This window comes from Eptatretus burgeri, chromosome 14, assembly GCF_056783735.1.
Source record: "Eptatretus burgeri isolate ZD-2024b chromosome 14, Ebu_testis_v1, whole genome shotgun sequence".
Taxonomy (NCBI): domain Eukaryota; kingdom Metazoa; phylum Chordata; class Myxini; order Myxiniformes; family Myxinidae; genus Eptatretus; species Eptatretus burgeri.
Window position 1 is genome coordinate 49,966,580 of NC_140974.1, and position 7,343 is coordinate 49,973,922.

Here is a 7,343-nt window from a genome sequence, read left to right on the forward strand (position 1 = left end):
TTTAAATAGGCAGTTTTTTACCAAAACAAATAGGGGGAAAATAGCAGGAAATCTGGTATAAAAAGGTAGGGAAAAAATAGAGAAAAAATAGCTGCAAATCTGGTGTAAAAAAAGTTAAGTATGGAAAAAATAGTGAAAAAATAGCAACCACTTTGGTGTAAAACAAAGTACAGTAAAATAGTGAAAAAAATAGCAGCAAATCTGGTGTGAAAAAACAATTTCCAGGAAAATAGTGAAAAAAGAAGAGTTTTAAAGGTTTTAAGAAGGGTTTTAAAGGCCAACCAATTTGGTGTAAAACAACAAAGTATAGAAAAAAAGTGAAAAAAAGCAATAAAATTTTGAAAAAAAGGTCAGGAAAAAATAGTGAAAAATCGTGCTGCTACTCCTGAAATCTCAAAAATAGCATATTATATATTATAATTAAAAGGCTGCCGCTCAACAATTTAAATCATAACCGCACTAGAAATCGTAGTGTCAACATCACCGTCATGCCGAAGGAAAAAAAAAAAAAGATAAAAAAAAATGGAGTCTGGAACAGTGACGGGTTCCTCCTGTGTGAACCCCATTTTTATATACCAATTCCCCTAAACGCTGCCTATACGCCATTATATGGTAGCTGTAAGTTCGAAACACGTTCAGTAAGTTCTGTGGTCGTCCGGAAGACGTCAAATACGTCTACATATGTCAATATGCATTGGAGATACGTTACACATAGGTTCAAAGCACGTTACTCATTGGTTAGAAATAAGTTTCGGCTACGCTAAACATTACCTCGACGTGTTTCAACTTATGAGTAACTTACAAGTAACGTGTGTCGACGTGTGTCAACGATCGCATAACGTGCCCACAACTTATGGCCAGCATATGTGGAACGTGTGAGTCATACACTGGCATACGTTGAAAAATTTTGAGCATGCTTAAAATTTGTCGACGTGCTTCGCATACTACGACGTATGCCAGCGTGCTTCAGCGTGCTCTTAACGTATACAAAACTTACCCATAACGTATTCGACGTGTGCCAGCGTATTCGGCAAATTTTTCATACATCGGCATATGCTGGCTAAAACGTCAAGGTGTGACAGGGCCTTGACACTTTGATGTCTAGTGCGGTTATGATTTGAATCGTCGAGAGGAAGCCTTTTGATAGGCTAGGCCACGTGATCGTTGGCGATACGCTGCCGCACGCTATGCATACGTCAGACTATCGTTGGGCATTGGTTGTGAACGCCAACAACACGCTAAGCATTCGTTGGTATAAGTTATCTATATGTTATCGAAACGTTCTGTGTATGTTACTAATACATTATGCATACGTCCAACTCATTATGAATACGCCAAAAACTTTAAAAAAAACATCAATAGTTCAGCGTATGCCAGCGTTTTACATACATTTTGATACGTTGCCATATGCTGGCTAAAACGTCAAGGTGTGACAGCGGCTTTAAAGAAGCTGCATGGATATTGTTTTTCACAACACAGAAGCAAATGACCCAATATCGGCGAGAGCGTAGCTGGCATCTTGGTCCCAATGACTACATTGTCAGAGGCCAATAATACAAAAAGAACTACGACGCCACATTGTGCGTAATACAAATGTGCAAGACACTAGTCGCTCGTTCTTTTCAACTCATTTCTGGATTTAATTATATCGGGCGAACGCGAGCGCTGGCCACGTGCTTCATGACGGCTCTGCGCGCACTGTATGGAACACAAGTGTGCAAGACACTTGCAGCTCATTCTTTTCAACTCATTTCTGGATTGCATTATATCGGGTGAACGCGAGTGCTGGCCACGTGCTTAATGGCAGATCCGCGCGCACTGTGCAGAGCGTGCTCGAAGGCAGACCCATGGGCTGCTCACGACACTTTATTATCGTGCAGAGCAGGGCACGAATGGCACACATCTTACCGTCTGTGCATGAGTTTGCCATAACATCTTACCTTCAGTCCTCGCTGGCGGCCGCAGGTGTTCTCCACGGACGGCGGACGTCTCCTTGTCCCTGAGGCCAGCAGAGCCGCGATCAGGCAGGGGTGTGCTGTGCAGCTCAGGCCGCGTGACACATCACGGAGCAAGCACATTGACCAGCGATGGTCACAGGTCGCCGGGGCATGGTACGGAGTTCATTGCAAGGAAATTTATGTCACGGTGCTCGGAGCGAGACGATTCCGCAGCTTGGAATCATCTGGCCAGAAGTGAAGTGGAGCCGCTTCCGTTCATGGTGGCCGGCCCGTGTGCTGGCCGGGGCCCAATCAGAGCGCACGATCCTCGCTTGCTTGTAAAGAAATTATTATTAGAAATGTTCCCAGCTCGTTTTTGTCTGTTCTTTCATTGATCCAGCATGGTCCGAATCCTAGCTTAGCCGGGACTTTATCCCCAATGATCCGTTTCTTTTAGACAATACGTCCTTGGCAGTGTCACTCGGCTGCAGCCGATCCGGTAAAATGATCCGGTTCAAACAAGGCGTACGGAGGGCGTGTTCCCCGGTAATTAAATCACGTTCGGTAATTAGGTAACCCGTTTAACCCATAGACGGGAGGACCAAGGTCACATGGTTGAGACATTGGCGCTCAGGGTCGGTTCGCAACCCGCCTCGTCACAGAATTATCCGTGTGCGACGGCCTACAGTTCTGGGGAATCTGGTGGAGCCAAGATAACTTCACCCGCTGGTGGTCTTTTCACCCGACCCCCAAATATATATCTATATATATATATTTTTATATATGTATATATATATATATATATATATATATATATATATATATATATATATATATATATATATATAAATGTATATATATATATATGTCGGGAATCGTACCTTTTTCTAATAGCTTTGCCTTATTAGAAGCCATTATATATGCTTTTTGCAGGCTTAGTGATAAAAATATACTCTTGGCTGGCTGCTTTGTTAAAGGACAAATAGAAAGAACAGTGTATGTAGAAAATGATTATCATTGTCCTTGAGTAATTCAAAGGAGCATTATGAGAACAGGAACCGTAACATGCTCTTATCTCGACTTATGTTTCAGCATTCTTGTAATGAAAGGACAAAATGTGGAATAAGGATTTGTCTAAGGATAGAACCGAGAATATAAGAGGGTAATGCCTCGTCATCTAACTAGTGACGGTGGCCTCCGAGCATCCTTAAGATAATTGATGTTCTTGGTGTTGCCTCGCTCCGTGCACGTCTTGGTGAACAATTAAACAGCTTTCTCTCAAGTATATCGATGTCTTCATACTTTAATTGAAGGGTGATTAACGTCTCCGACATATATATATATATATATATATATATATATATATATATATATATATATATATATATATATATATATATATATATATATATATATATATATATATATACACACATATATCCATCCATCCATTGGGACCATACTCTATGCAGAGCATTGGTGCTGCTCTCGCAGTCTCCTTGGCTATTGGGCACAATCCTGGAAGGGTCGCCACTCCGACATAGGATACCAGCAAGCTGTCACTCATTTTGCCGACCTCGGAAGGATGGCAGGCAGAGTCAACCTAACCTAGTATTAATTCAGCAGCTGAGTGGGATTTGAACTCAGGATCCTAGGATCCCAAGCCCACCACCCTCACCATTAAAGTCAACACTCGGCATATATAGAACTTCACGATATATATATATATATATATATATATATATATATATATATATATATATATATATATATATATATATATATATATATATATATATATATATGTGGACCCATCCACATCTCTCACCTGTGAATGGAGGGAATAGCCAATCAGCTCTCACCGAAAGCACTACACCCAGTTGGCTTGGATTATATAAACAATTGAACCCTCCCACAGTCCTCTTGCCAAAGAAGTTGCATAAAGCAACCCATGAAGACCTACACAAGGTAAGCGCTCTGGTGTTTCGAACCCTTCCCAGAGGTCCTCAACAACTATAGAGACGTTCACACATAGAACACACATGAGAGTACCAATGCTACACACACCCTCATCTACCGGACCGGTTTCATCACTTATTGGCGAATCATCAGCGATAGCTAAAACAGCATTGGATACCAATGAGGCTCCCAAGCACGTACCATGTGCAAACGTCAAAAGCAGTCAATATATAAATAAAGACTCACCCACATCTCTCACCTGTGAATGGAGAGAATAGCCACTCAGCTCTCACCTCATCAACTAAACGCAGGTGGCTAGGATTATCATACAATAAACAATTGCGCTGGATAATTTGTTATTTATTTATTTGGCATGGGGGGGGGGGAGTGGTGTATTTTGAAATGTACCTCTACTTGTTCTGATTTGTGATCAAAATATAACATTCAATTAAAATGGACTTGTTCCTCGATCGTAAACTGAAGTTTGTGGACAGACATGCAGACAGACAGAAAGGCAGAAAGACAGGTCAAATGAACCATTTGGTCAATACAGGTCAAAACAACCATGCTTTTCGCTTTGCATGTGTGGGGTAATTATTTAATGACTGCCTGATTAAATAATGAGCACATCTCAATCTTATTAATGCCACATGGTGCATTTAATTGGAGCCCTCTTCACGACATAAGCAACATGTGCACACTTCTCGTGCTTACTCACATCACCTTCAATACCACAGCTTGTAAGGGGGTGTCAGCGCGAGGAGCAAGCAACGGCATGAGACTTGTCTCTGAGATGAAAAATTGGTGTTGGTAATCTGCGGCACCTTCTCACAAACTGCTTCTCTGTCAGAGCAAGTTGTACCGCACCTTGTCAGGCAATGATGCTACATCTCAAAAGTTGACAAGAAAGAAAGAAATGAAATCCACTTATGGTATACAAATGATGCCCAAAGGTGTTACCTAAAATACTATGTCTGCTCCTGAAAATATTGTTGCTGAAGCAAACATGCGTACCTCGATAGGTGATATCTCTTTCTCTGCGTATGCATCTGCCTTTGTGTCTCACTCCGTCTCCCACGCCGTCTCCAGAGGCTGGATGAGCATGAATTGGATAGATAGGAGGGATAAAAGACAATCTGGCTCCTTGGTAGAGGGAAATAAATTACTGACTTGTCCTTGCATCTGAACACAATGAATAAGTGCCTTTTGCCAATAGCTGTTAATATAAGAAGCCATGGATTGCACAACCTAACAATGGCATCTCATCAGAACAAGAGAACTGTAATTTCCCATGATGGGAAATATGAAATCGTCTGCAATACTAGTATAACAAAATAAATAACATAAAATGCCGGTGACGATGCTCTGAGTCTGATCGTCTCAAAGAGGTCCTAATTATTATTTTTTTTTTTTTAAAGTTTGAATCTTAATGATCCTCCATTTACAACCTGAAACTCCGCTCTGATGTGCACGATGATAGTAATCTGTCTCTGGAGTTGATTGATGTGTCCATAAAATGGGATGATATATTATGATTAGTATCCCAGACATGATTGGAATAATCTATCGTCCCCAATAATTGAACACTATGCTTCAGATTACATCTCGGAGAGTTAAGATATTCACCTTCATGTGTTCGGTCTTTACAGTAGAAGCCTATAATTCCTTGCAGTTCATCGCCTGGATACTAATGTTTCCTAATCTACAACATGAGCTCCACTCCTGGTTCACATGATGTGTGGTTTGATAATAAGGTACAACTGTGGCCTTGTGATTTGAGCCTGGAGATTGGTTGGACAAGGAACCCTGACTTCACCTATAATAAAAATGTATTTGGACTGAAGTCACATTATGCTACTACTGATTCTAGATAATGCCTCCAATTTTGCAATGAATCCCACCTTTTGAGATTGGTCGTGGGAGGAATACATTGGCCTGTCTTTCATATAATGCCTGGCTTGGCCTGACGTTCGACTGGAATCAGTTGCGGATAAAAAAAATTAGCAATTAATTCCGAATACAAAAAAAAATAAGAATACTAGTGGTAACTCACCTACTCCTTGTGAAGGAACGTCCACCAACGATTGTCAGCAGATGGGACACCAGGCTCTATGTCTTTCCGCATTTTGTCATGGAATGCCGTGCAGGTGAAGCACCAAACCGACACGTAATAATCTAAAAAAAATATAACCCAGAAAATAAAGCTTCAACGTAATTGTGCTACTCATACATCATCTTGTTGGACTTTCGCTCACATGACCATAATTAGCCAATTAAAATAGTTCATCTATTCTGTTCTGTTCTGCTCTTGCATATGGCTGCTTGGCTGACAGGTAGCTATCATTTGTTAGAAGCACAGCTGTGTCACTGATGCTGTGCCCGTCTACCAGTACGCTGCTACCCATTTCGCTGACCTTGGAAGGATGACAGGATGAGTCAACCCCTCCTGGTGTTAATCCAGTAGCCAACAGGGCTCAAACTCAGGACCCCAAGATCCGAAGACAGCCACCCCAACCACAAAGCCAACACCAAGATTTCATTACCTCTGCCACTGAAGGTGAAGGAGGCTATATTTTCAACTCTTTCTGTCTGTTTGTGTACAGGATATCTCAAAAGATTGTCGACAGAAATGGACGAAATTTTGTGGATAGGTTCGGTGTGTGACAAGGCTGAACTGATTAGATTTTGGTGAAGATAAGGATCCGTATCCGACTGCTCGAGTTTTTGCAGTGATTCTTCACCGTTGAGAGATATCTCCAAAAATGATAGAAAACACGATATCTCAAAAACTTGTGGACAGGTTGGGTTTGTGGCAAGGAAGAATTGGTTTGATTTTGGTGAAGACCCAAATCCGGATGTGGATACGATAATTAATTAATCTTTAGAGTGATTCTTCACCATTGAGAGATTGGGCCAAAAACGACACAATGCCTGATTTTCAAAAATGTATTGATTGGGCCCGGTATGTTCTCGTGGATCAGGCATTATGTGGCGGCGGTATGCGCTCTACCGAGTTCCCTTATAGTTTCTTCTTGCCACCGCTCTTTCAGTTTCTAAAGTATCAAAGCAGAGTTTTATCTTGGTCATGCTTCTCAATTTTCCAAAGGACAATATATCATCAGATTTCACATGTTATATGAAGAGGGCAAGACATCACAACAAAATGTCATCTCGATACCACGACGATGTCATCTGTGATCCTATTAAACCCAGCAATAACTCAATATATATATATATATATATATATATATATATATATATATATATATATATATATATATATATATATATATATATATATATATATATATATATATATATATACAGAACCGAAGCAACTCGACTGAAGAAACATTCATGGCACAATGAGGTATAATGTCACCTTCCACCAGGGCCGCTTGAGGTCATTTTATTTTTCAATCACACCCTGAAACTAATGTACGGTAC

The 7,343-nt window shown here is 40.7% G+C and overlaps 1 long non-coding RNA gene across 1 annotated transcript; it reads right to left on the reverse strand.

The window, feature by feature from the left end:
- Nucleotides 1-4,494: 4,494 nt before the first annotated feature.
- LOC147013154 (uncharacterized) lies at nt 4,495-6,071 on the reverse strand. The gene is made up of 3 exons (XR_015051203.1): nt 5,950-6,071; nt 4,911-4,988; nt 4,495-4,739 (listed from the first exon to the last, which is right to left on the reverse strand). It is a non-coding gene; the product is annotated as an uncharacterized LOC147013154 (long non-coding RNA).
- Between the last annotated feature and the right edge of the window lie 1,272 nt (nt 6,072-7,343).